Here is a 12958-nt window from a genome sequence, read left to right as displayed (position 1 = left end):
CGTTTGTGTGAAGGCTTCAACTGCAGAACTACAGTTCCCCTAAATTGATGTTACGTCCGCAATGGAACCCCTACCATTACTGTCTTCCCCTTTCTCTCCCACCGCCCCCCCCCCCCCCCCCCACACACACACAGTGGACCTTCAGATGGCAAAGGAGTACATGCTGAGCATTCAGGAGATTTCATGCCATGGAATTTTTGATTTTTCAGAGAGGTAAAAGAATTGTAGAATGAAGAATTTACCTATGCTATAAATGCACACTGTGCAGAATTTGTGAGAAATTTCTTTTCTGAATGTTAAAACACGTAACCTCGTTAAGACAAGTGTACTGAGATCCACTGCAGTCCTATAGAGAAATAAATATTTATGTAACTGAAGGATTTGTGCTTTAATGCAACTAAATACAACTTATCATATATTTTGCCTAACTTATCAGTCTGTCCTTGTATGTAATTGTCTCTCCATGACATTTATTACGTTATACACTGTCGGAAAAAAGTGGTGCACCCTTTTAGACGTTGCCAATTCACTCAGCATTTATTGTTGCAACAGTGCATGTAGAGTACACGAAATGATTACATTTACAGACGCGTAACACAATTGGTTGTGAGGTGCCAGGTATCGATCCAAGCTGAAACATCCATACTCATACATGGTGTAGCGTCCATGAGTGGCAATGCAGGTGCTGACTCTAGCAGCCAGTCGGTCGTACAGGTGGCGAATACTGTTCTGCGATATGTTACGCCAAATCTACTCGATCTGTTCACATAGTTCTGTAAGAGACGTCGGGTGGCGAGTCGCACGAGTCACTTCTCACTCCATCATATCCCACGCGTGGACTACTGGAGACAAATCCGAAGATCGTGCTGACCAGCGAAGTTGCTGCACGTTTTGTAGAGCATGTTCAGTTTCATGGACAGTGTGTGGGATAAAATTAACCTGTTGGAACAACACATCATCTTCCTGTTACAAAATCGGCAAAAGAACGGGCCTAACAAAATTCTGCACATACCGAGTATTGGATAGCGCGTCCTCCAGAAACAACATAGCTGAACGAGAGCTGAAGCTTATCGCACCGCAGAACATAAGGCATGGAGTGGGGACGAAGTGTCTTGGACGAATGCACTCTGCAAGACAGTGCTCAGCAGGTCTACATCGTACGTGCAAACGATCATACAGGCAGAATCTTCTTTCATCGCTGAAGACGACGGCACACCATTCCTTCTTCCAAGAGGTCCTCTGACGGCTCCAGTCGAGTCGTATACGTCATGCTGTGGCACGACTGGAAGACGGGGTAGAGGTGTCCGTGCCCGTAGTCCCAGGCTAATAACCGGTTCGCAACAGTTCGTGTTGACACGTTTCGGCTCACAAGCCCTGTCATCTGTGATGTGGAAGCTGTACAGTCTGCCACTGCTGCCTTTACAATACGACGATCATGGCGGGCGTCTGTGTCGCGTGCATGGGTGTGAGAAGGATCACGTGACCACTGATAGCAGCATTGTCGTACAACAGACTCAGCACGTCCAACGTGGGTAGCAGTTATACGAAAGGACCACACCGCTACTGGTAAGGCCAAAAACAGACCCCTTTCAAACTCGATCAGTTGGCTGTAACAACCCCCGTGTCATGGTTGCCTGCTTGCTCCACACGTCTGCACTACACTGAATCATCTGACTGTGAGCAGATGGAGCTCTAGTAGTTACGTCACTACGCCCCAGGTGTCATATGCTATCATCGGATCAAAATTGACGTCGTCTTTCCAGCTGTACTACTTTTCTTTTATACGGCTATCTATGTCACCACTAATTACTGCGTCATGATCTCAAGTGGAATGTTCATTTGTACAGTTTCACGTTTGCTGTTAGATGTTGCCTGTAAGTGAATCGGATCACAATACAATGAAAAAATAAAAACAAAAGATGACTGACGCACAGATGCTCGTATATAAATTTCACGCTACTGTTTGAATTTCAGCTGTTTGATAGCTGCTTCAACTTCGTCCATCAGTTCTCTGAATTTCTTTTGTTTCAGCTGTATGAATCTATGCTCTTGTTTCATATACACAGAGCGTCACATCCCAAACTCCACAAAATCTGCCAAAGTCCACATCAGTTCGAAACTGGAAACCAACGGTTTGACGCACGCCAACAGTTCGCAGCGTGAAACGACAAAGATGATTTGGCGGTTGATTTTTAACTGCAGACCGGTAGAGCTAACGTGTGACACAAACTCAAAGGGACCGGTGTGTTTCCGATTTCAAAAGCGGCAGCGGCTTAATCGCAGAACACAGCGAGTGTGGTGCGGCCGATGATATCTCCCTATTAACTACGAATACGTGTTTCCAGCTGCTGCAACAGCGTTTGTGTGGAATACAGCGACGTGCGCCACTTTAGGCATAAAGCGTGGCTTGCGCGTAGTAAAACAGAGTGATTTCAAATATTTACCTGTGTTACCTCAAATACTGCGTGTCACATTATACAGAAACAAAACAGAACAGTTGAAAGCAACAGTGCTGCGGGGCACTGCAAAATATTAATGGATCCACTAAATTATGAATGCCATACTATAGCAATGAAACGCAAAACTGGTTATCCTTTTGCTAGCTAAAACTGAAAAGCGTATCAGCGCACCGTGAATTTTTGTCAAATGTAATTCCCGTGCAGTGAATGAAAACACTATTTTTATGGGTATAATTAAACACGTGCGTAATGAAGACTACATGTCCCAGTTACGCCAACTTCAGATAATGAATTGACGGGAAATTTTACTTTCTGTGTTGTCCTAGGCCACGTACTCGTGTCCACATTATGGTAACTACTGAGAAAGCTACATCAGATATTACAAAAATTTACTTATTGTCAAGAAAACCATCATCAACATGACGTTTGAACTATGTCATTGCCAAACATAATCATTTCCCCTTTTGTTTTCCTTTCTTCCCAACAGATCATCGATCGTCGAAACTGGTCTGTTCTGGAGTCAAGAACGGTCTGTGTCTGCTAATAAAATTATTAAAGCCTTAGCTATAATTGTCACGCCGTCCACAACATTAAATATGACACTCAGCAGGCTACATCGGATATTACAAAAATTTACTTATTGTCAAGGAAATCATCATTAACATGACAGTCGAGCAATATTATTGTTAGACACAATCAATTCCTTCGTTGCGAAAGGAACCGGGTTCGATTCCCGGTACGTTCTCAGACTTTATCTGAGGTCCAACACTTGCGAGGTTCGATAGGGAGATCCTTGAAGAAAAACGCATGTCTCACGATTATAGATCGCTCCTAGTACTGCCCTGTAGGTATTAGTCGGCCTTGGAGCTTTTCTGTATTTCTATGGCACCACCTAGGTGTTAACACAGTTCTAGGCGACTGTCATTCGTTTAATGCAGGATCGCTTTTTCTTGGAAAGGCTTGCGTGTAGCTACAGGTGTATTCCACGGACTATGTATGTAAATTTCTCTATGGTAGTCGTGAAAGAGATGCCTTGTAGTACGGGGAAGACGAGGTCTGAGACAGGAGCTACACTAAATTGTTAAACATGCTGCTTTTTTGCGACAGAAGCTACCCTAAATGGCCAGACATGCGGAACCAGAGCTCCAAGTTTTAATAGGAAGCATTGAAGCTCAAATAGTTGTAGGTACAGAGAGCTGGATAAAGCCGGAAATAAGTTCAGCCGAAATTTTTTAAAATGACCTAACAGTTTTCAGAAAGGATAGATTAAACACAGTTGGTAATGGAGTATTTATTGCTGTCAGAGGTAGTTTGCCTTGTAGCGAAACTGAAATAGATAGTTCATGTGAAATAGTATGGGTAGAGGTTACACCTGTCAATCGGACTAAACTATTAATTGGATCGTTTTACCGACCCCCCGACTCAGAAGACATAGTTGTTGAACAGTTCAAAGAAAAATTGAGTCTCATTTCAAATAAGTATCCCGCTCATACGATTATAGTCGTGGTGACTTCAGTCTACCGTCGATACGCTGGAAAAATTATACGTTTAACGTCGGCGGCAGGCATAAAACATCATTCGAAATTGACTGAATGCTTTCACAGAAAATCAATTTGAACAATTAGTTCATGAGCCCACTCGAAACGTAAATGGTTGCGAGAGCAAAAAAATGGTTCAAATCGCTCTGAGCACTATGGGACTTAACTTCTAAGGTCATCAGTCCCCCAGAACTTAGAACTACTTAAACCTAACTAACCTAAGGACATCACACACATCCATGCCCGAGGCAGGATTCGAACCTGCGACCGTAGCGGTCGCACGGTTCCAGACTGCAGCGCCTAGAACCGCTCGGCCACCCCGGCCGGCTTGCGAAAGCATACTTGAACTTTTAGCAACAAATAATCCTGGACAAATAGTGAGTGTTGTGACGAATATAGGGATTAGCAACCACAAGGCAGTTGCTGCTAGGCTGAATACCGTAACACCTACAACCATCAAAAAGAAAAGAAAAGTATATCTATTTAAAGAAGCTGATAAAAATGCTCTTAACGCCTTTTTAAGAGACAGTCTTCACTCCTTCCGATCTGATAATCTAAGTGTAGAAAACTTGCGGAATGTTTTCAAAGAGATAGTAACAACAGGAATTCAGAGATATATACCACATAAATTAATAAGTGATGGTGCTGATCCCCCATAGTACACAAAACGGGTCAGATCGTTGTTGCAGAAGCAACGAGAAAAGCATGCAAAATTTAAAAGAACGCAAAATCCCCAAGATTGGCGAAGTTTTACAGAAGTTAGAAATACAGAGCGTACTTTATTGCAAGATGCTTTAATAATTTCCACAACGAAATTCTGTCTCGAAATCTGGCAGAAAACCCAAAGATATTCTGGTCATACATAAAGCACACAAGTGGCAAGACACAATGAATACCTTCACTGCGCGATAACAACTGTGAAGTCACTGATGACAGTGCCACTAAAGCAGAGTTATTAAACACGGTTTTCCGAAACTTCTTCGCCAAAGAAGACGAAGTAAATATTCCTGAATTCCAATCAAGAACTGTATACCAATCAGGTTCCTCTCAGAGTGTGCTGATAAAATAGCTCTATATTTAGCAATTATACACAACCACTCGTTCCCAGAAAGATACGTACCTAAAGACTGGAAAATTGCCCAAAAAGGGAAGTAGGAATAATCGGCTGAATTACGGGCCTACATCACTAACGTCGATTTGCAGTAGGGTTTTAGAACATATACTGTATTCGAACATTATGAAGTACCTCGAAGAAAACGATTTATTGACTTATAGTCAGCACGGATTCAGAAAATATCGTTCTTGTGAAACACAACTAGCTCCTTATACTCAAGAAGTAATAAGTGCTATCGACAGGGGATGTCAAATTGATTCCATACTTTTAGATTTCCAGAAGGCTTTCGACACCGTTCCTCACAAGCGTCTTCTAATCAAACTGCGTGCCTACGGAGTATCGCCTCAGTTGTGCGACTGGTTTCGTGATTTCGTGTCAGAAAGGTCACGTTTCGTAGTAATAGACGAAAAGTCGTCGAGTAAAACAGAAGTAATATCCGGCGTTCCCTAAGGAAGTGTTTTAGGCCCTCTATTGTTCCTGATCTATATTAACGACATAGGAGACAATCTGAGTAGCCGTCTTAGATCGTTTGCAGAATACGCTGTCATTTACAGTCTTGTAAAGTCATCAGAAGAGCAAAACGACTTGCCAAATGATTTAGATAAGGTATCTGTATGGTGCGAAAAGTGACAATTGATCCTGAATAAAGAAAAGTGCGAAGTTATTCACATGAGTACTAAAAAAAATCCGCTAAAATTCGATTACGCGGTAAGTCTGACAAATATGAGGACTGTAAATTCATCTAAATACTTAGGGATTACAATTACAAATAACCTAAATTGGAACGATCACACAGATAACATTGTGGGTAGAGCAAACCAAAGACTGCGATTCATTGGCAGAACACTTAGAAGGTGCAACAGGTCTACCAAAGAGACTGCTTACACTACGCTTGTCCGCCCTATTCTGGAGTAATGCTGTGCGGTGGGACTGATGGATGACATCGAGAAAGTACAAAGAAGGGCAGCTCGTTTTGTATTATCGCGAAATAGGGGAGATAGTGTCACAGACATGATACGTGAATTGGAGTGGCAATCATTATGACAAGGGCGTTTTTCGTTGCGACGGGATCTTCTGATGAAATTTCAATCACCAGTTTTCTCCTCCGTTTGCGAAAACATTCTGTTGGCACCCACCTACATATAGAAAAATGATCATCACGATAAAATAAGAGAAATCAGGGCTCGCACGGAAAAATTTAAGTGCTCGTTTTTCCCGCGTGCCGTTCGAGAGTGGAACGGTAGAGAGACAGCATGAAGGTGGTTCATTGTACCCTCTGCGAGGCACTTTATTGTGAATAGCAGAGTAATCACGTAGATGTAAATGTAGATTTATACATGGATTACGTACTTATTTTGGAGGGATTGCGGTTCTTTGATACCAGTCAATAAAGTGTTCAAAAGTCCCGCAGCAGCATTGAATGTCTCGACAATGACAGTGAACAGAGTGACAAAAGCGAAAGAGACAGTAAATTCAGAGGGACGCTCTGCTCTTGCAACAACGGGACAAGTAAGAAACAGATAGTTGCGGGTGGCAGGTACTGACAGCATTGAAGAAAGTAAATATAATATTAGATGCGGCTGGATGCTACTGGATCACCAAAATATTTCTGCTTCAATTTTCTAAGTTCCTGTGCAGCTCTGAGTTTTTCCATCAATTCGCTTTCTATTTTTGGCCAACTTTGTTAATGTTTTCTTTGGACTTTCATTCCAGTTCATTGCAGAAAGAGGAATATTCTACACGAGTCTTTATCTTTGAGCATTGATGAGAAACATGCGACATAGCTGTAAACAACTTGGCGACTATAACGTGACATCAGTGCCTTTTTTGGAACAAAAGCTACCCTGGATTTCGGGCAAAGCTACGGATCAATCTGTGGCGACAACCAGGTTCTTTTTGCTTTCATATTCGTTGATATGGCCGACTAACAGAATTGTGAATATACGCACCAAAGGCCGATGGCACAGCAGACATCACGTCAGCGCCCGGGCCCGATTCGTATCGAATATTCTTCTTGACTCGTTTGATTAGATGTTCTTTCCGTTTCACTTTATTGCGAATAAATTCACGAAATTTTTTTATTAATTCTTTCATATGTAACATTTACGACCTGTCTTGTTGCTTGTGATGTTGGAAAGCAATTGTGTGTGTGTGTGTGTGTGTGTGTGTGTGTGTGTGGTGTGTATGTGTGTGTGGGTGCGTGTGCTTGCGTGTGTACGCGGGCACGTATTGAAAGTAGCAAACATTGCTAGCACATGATATCTGTATCAACAAACACGTACAGTGATGAGCCAGTTCATTATTACTACTGCCCACCACGAGATTTTGAGATTTTATCCAGCTGGTGACGCGGTGAGGAAAGTAGAGCCTACAGGAGTGGGGAAGATGATGCGGACGGTAAACAGACAAAACCATTGGTATTAGCGACTCTGACAAGGATGCCTGGGAACGAGCTCATAGGGAACGGTGGAGGTGATCGGCTATTCGCGTTTTACTGTCGTGGACAACTGCAGAAACTGGCTGAATGGCGATAAAAGTACGAGTAGGCGACAAGGTGTTGGAAGTCGACCTCTAGCATAGGAGATGGAGATCGTAAGACGTACTGCTTCCTGAGGCTGAATGGGTGACGAGGCGGGCCGGCGTGGCCGAGCGGTTCTAGGCGCTTCACTCCGGAACCGCGCGACCGCTAAGGTCGCAGGTTCGATTCCTGCCACGGGCTTGGATGTGTGTGATGTCCTTAGGTTAGTTAGGTCTAAGTAGTTGTAAGTTATAGGGGACTGATGACCTCAGATGCTAAGTCCCATAGTGCTCAGACCGATTTGAACCATTTGGGTGACAATCTGTGGAACGTCTGAAGACAGAGTACGATTATGGTGGCGGCTCAAGTGCTTCGGAGTGCAGCGTTCAGCGCACATTGTTGAACATGCGATTCCACAGCAGGCGGTTGACCCGTTCAGTTCGTCAGTTACGGTTTCAATGGGCACAGTATCAGCGAGAGTGGACTGTGGCTCAACAGAATCGTATCTCCTATTCTGGTGGATCACGTTTTTTAAATCTATCACGTCTATTTTCGTGTCCAGATACGCCATCGTCCAGGCGAATGGGTGTTGGAAATATGCACGGAGCTTCGGATGCTGGCCGGTAGGTTCAGTATTACGCTGTGAGGGACATTTACTTGTGATTCCATGGAAGCTTTGGTGGTTACTGAAGGCACCACGACATCTGTGGACCACGCAGTGGTGGAAACAGAAAAACCTCGTGTAGATGGCGCTAAGGATATCTTGAGCTACCTTTACTATATATATATATATATATATATATATATATATATATATATATATATATATATATATATATATATATATACGGTAAAGTATGTTGTGTTGTAAATGTTTCTTTACAAAGACTGATAACTGAAACCCATTTTAAAGCGAGTAAATGGAAAAAAAGATGTTCCGTGCAGAGGGTTAAGTTACAATTACGGTATTGCGGTAACCACGGTTGCAGCTTCAATTAACAACTGCTAAGAGCTGATTTGAATTCACCAGTCAGTTGTTGGCAGACGTTGTCAAGTAGTGGACTTGCTGCAGTAGTATGTAAACGTTGTTGTGTCACAAATCGCAGCAGAGTAACACATCTAAATCAAGTGTTCAAGACATTCTCCGGAATGTTTTGGCGAAGAGAAATGTGTGTGCAAAGTGTGCCCTGCACATCTCGACTTCCGAACAAAAACAACGACGTGTGGGCAACTGCCGCTACTTGATTGAAACGCAAAACGCCGACAGTACTTTGCAGAAAAAATAATTACGGGTGATGAGAGTTTATGTTATCACTACCATCCTACTACAAAATAACAAAGTGCAGAAATCCAAATGGTGGGCCAGGTATTCGACATAACCGACACTCAAGTCAATGTACGGTGAGAGTTGAAGGTGATCGCTGTGATATTCGCTATTTTTGACTTCATTAAAACAGCAAATACGAGTAGTTGATACTTTCAGCCAGAAGGCGGGTACTTGTTTGTAAATAATGATTAATGTATAATGAGGAGTCGCATGGCGACTGTGGAATTTTCTAAATAATGTAATTCGTCGTCTTTGGGGGGCAATATAAACAGAAAAATACGGATAGATATGCGATCCTTCACTATTTTGTTCGCTGGAGAACAAATGAAGCCTTGAGCGCTAAAAAGACTTGTACTGTTTTTCTCAAGTAAGACGGACGCAGATTTGTTGGAGTCTGATCTAATTTTTTTTACTAAATGTATAAAAAACGTGTTATGTCTAAGTTTGAGTGAAGTGTAAAGAACTGTTATAACTTACCGTGACGACGCACGAGCGACTCAAAGAAGACAATGGCCATATAAAAGAGCGCTCAATGGACATGATACGGACATAAAAATCTACCGTCATTGTAGTACTAAGCTTAAGGTACAATATATGTTTTAGTTTATAATAAATATTTGTTCTGGGAATACTGAATCATTTAGCAGTGCTCATTCCTATCATCTCCTCAGTATTATTTTCATTTGAATTGTGCATTTTGCTAAGATTACAGACACGGAGATCAGCAGTCCAATGTGCGTGTTACATTGATAAAAAGAAAACTGTTTTATCGTCTTCCTGCATCAGCTTTAATATTGAATTTCCCTTTTGTGTGATGTTACAGTTGTTTTTGCGCCCTTAAGAACTTTCTGGTCCCTTAGGAAATTGTTTTGTCATAACAATAACTTCACAACCGGGTATGATCGTATCTACGATCATGAAGTAATTAGAAAGACGATAATGCGATTTCTTAATCAATAGCACGCTAGTTGTGACTGCCTCAAGCCACGCGAAACAGCAAGTGAAGACTAATCACATCTCATAACGCAATATTTTATGACAATGGTCAATCCATGATTCTTACGCCAATTGTGATCGATAAAACAGTAAGCTAAATCTCAATTTCCAACTTTCCATTGAATAACAACATCACTTTTATGTTGTAACATCACATCGCAAAGAAGAACTGTTCTGACAGCTTCACACAGCTGTATGAACGTTCCGTGCATTTTACGCAAGTGGGGGAGGGCCTATAGAACACCTGAAGCATTAAAACCACCATGTTAAGTTTTCCCTGTTCTATTAATCCACCCTTGAAACTTTTTGGTCTGACAGGTTACTTAATATGACGAATAAATGTAGGATTTGATCTTTTTTCCAATCATTAATGTCTTTTTCTTATTATTACTGTTTTTTGTCAGAAAATCCCCCGGCAGATTAAAACTGTACTCCAGACCGGAAGTCGAGATCTTTGCCTTGCGCAATTGCTCTACAGACTAAGCTACTCCAGCACGACTGACGACCCGCCTCACGGCTTTACTTCTGCCAGTATCTCGTCTCCTTCCTACAAAACTGCACAGAAGCTCTCCTGCGAAACTTGCAAAACTAGCGCTCCTGGAAGAAAGGATATTGCGGAGACATGGCTCAGCCACAGCCTGAGGGATGTTTGCAGAATGATATTTTATTCTGGAAATTTCCCTCAAGTTGTGGCTAAAACCGTCGTCACACGGTCCGTGCTTTCGAACGTTGAGCGCTGAGTGTGCCGAGTTTCTGACGTCATATTGTGGAATAGAACGCTGGACAGTCTTTCTGAAAGTGCGGAGCAACATGTATCATGCCAGATCCCCAGAACTTGCGTTTGGTCGTTGACCGACGAGATGGCAGAACGCCACCTTCGTCACGTGCACGCCCTGTCCCTTCAGTACAGAGTCGCGAGGCACCACATTGGCTTTCAGTTGGAGCCCATGTGTGTATATCATTTCTGAGCGCCAGCAAATTTAGCATCTCTCGGAAACATATCATTAATTATACGATGTGTTGTAATAAAACGACAGAAAAGTTATATTCGTGGTTCAAGAAGTATAGTAACTTGCGTATTACGGGGCTATTTCGTTTGAAGGTAGCGGCAGGCACATTATGTATCCATCAGAAAAGCATTGTTCTTGGTACAATTAAATTTCAGTTAGTAACATAACCACGATTAAAGCTTTCAGGAGATGTAAGCTGCTACGTTTCGTCGATTACTACCTGTGATCGGCTTAGCGCAGGAGCAGTGACACAAATTCGTCAGTCAAAGTGTGATCTGTTGGTGTCTCGCGCAACCCTACATCTAAACTTCACGTTTTCAGCTTGTTCTGGTATTTTCTTATTAGTTTAATATAAGTATTACTGTAATATTCAGTGTTGTGTAAATATAAGTCTGCTCTTTTTGAAGAGTGAGTTTCTTCGATTGACTTAATCTACAGGGCAGGTTGCTCTACTTACAGTAAGATAGTTTGCTGTTTCTTCATTTAAGTTGTATATTTCATATGTTGCATAGATTCTGCTACTGAATAGGAACAGTCATGAAGTACGAATGACAGTAGTGTTTTACTAAGAAGTGAGAATGATGAAATAATTTTTATCTCATGTGGAAAACTATTGTAGAGTTGTAACGCACTATCAGTATATCAGTAATGGAACTTTTATAAGTCGATGTTGTTGTTGAATGGACACGGTCTTTCCTTTCTGCCACATAACGTGTTAACGGATACTGAAGTTCCTATGTCTGTATGTTACAGACAGAAAAACCTGACTAGCGGTGGAGAAGGGAGGAAATGCACATTTTAATAGAGCTAATATAGGATATTTACGCCTGTCCATTTCGTAAATAGCGTGGTTTACGAGCCCGATACGGCTGACAAATGCCACAGGAGCTGGTTGCGATCGCGTATACCATGTTGGGACCCACTTATCGTAAGCACAAGTCGCATCGCTTCTGAGCGTTCAGCAGCACGTTTAACTCGGTACACTCTACGTTGACGTTCTGAAGCACGGTCGGTGTACCGACGGCTTAAGCCATATCTCTTTTCTATCCTTTTTCCGGGAGTGCTAGTGTTTTAAGTTTTGCATCATAACTGCGAAGTTTGGGAGATGAAGACGAGGTACCCGCGGGAGTGAAGCTAAGAGGAGAAGTCGTGAGTCGTGTTTTGGTAGCTCAGGCGGTGGAGCATTTGCCGGCAAAAAAACAAAGGTTCCGACTTCGAATCTCTGTCTAGCACACAGTTTTAACCTACCAGGAAGTTTCATATCAGCTGCTGAACTGAAATTCATGTTTCTTATTATTACACTACTGGCCATTAAAATTGTTACACCAAGAAAAAATGCAGATGATAAATGGGTATTCATTGGACAAATATATTATACTAGAACTGACATGTGATTACATTTTCACGCAATTTGGGTGCATAGATCCTGAGAAATCAGTACCAAGAACAACCACCTCCGGCCGTAATAACGGACTTGATACGCCTGGGCATTGAGTCAAACAGAGCTTGGATGGCGTGTGCAGGTACAGATGCCCATGCAGCTTCAACACGATACCTCAGTTCATCAAGAATAGTGACTGGCGTATTGTGACGAGCCAGTTGCTCGGCCACCATTGACCAGACGTTTTCAATTGGTGAGAGATCTGGAGAATGTGCTGGCCAGAGCAGCAGTCGAACATTTTCTGTATCCAGAAAGGCCCGTACAGGACCTGCAACATGCGGTCGTTCATTATCCTGCTGAAATGTAGGTTTTCGCAGGGATCGAATGAAGGGTAGAGCCACGGGTCGTAACACATCTGAAATGTAACGTCCACTGTTCAAAGTGCCGTCAATGTGAACAAGAGGTGACCGAGACGTGTAACCAATGGCACCCCATACCATCACGCCGGGTGATACGCCAGCATGGTGATGACGAATACACGCTTCCAATGTGCGATCACCACGATGTCGCCAAATACGGATGCGACCATCATGATGCTGTAAACAGAACCTGAGT

This window comes from Schistocerca americana, chromosome 3, assembly GCF_021461395.2.
Source record: "Schistocerca americana isolate TAMUIC-IGC-003095 chromosome 3, iqSchAmer2.1, whole genome shotgun sequence".
Taxonomy (NCBI): domain Eukaryota; kingdom Metazoa; phylum Arthropoda; class Insecta; order Orthoptera; family Acrididae; genus Schistocerca; species Schistocerca americana.
This window is presented reverse-complemented; position numbering follows the sequence as displayed.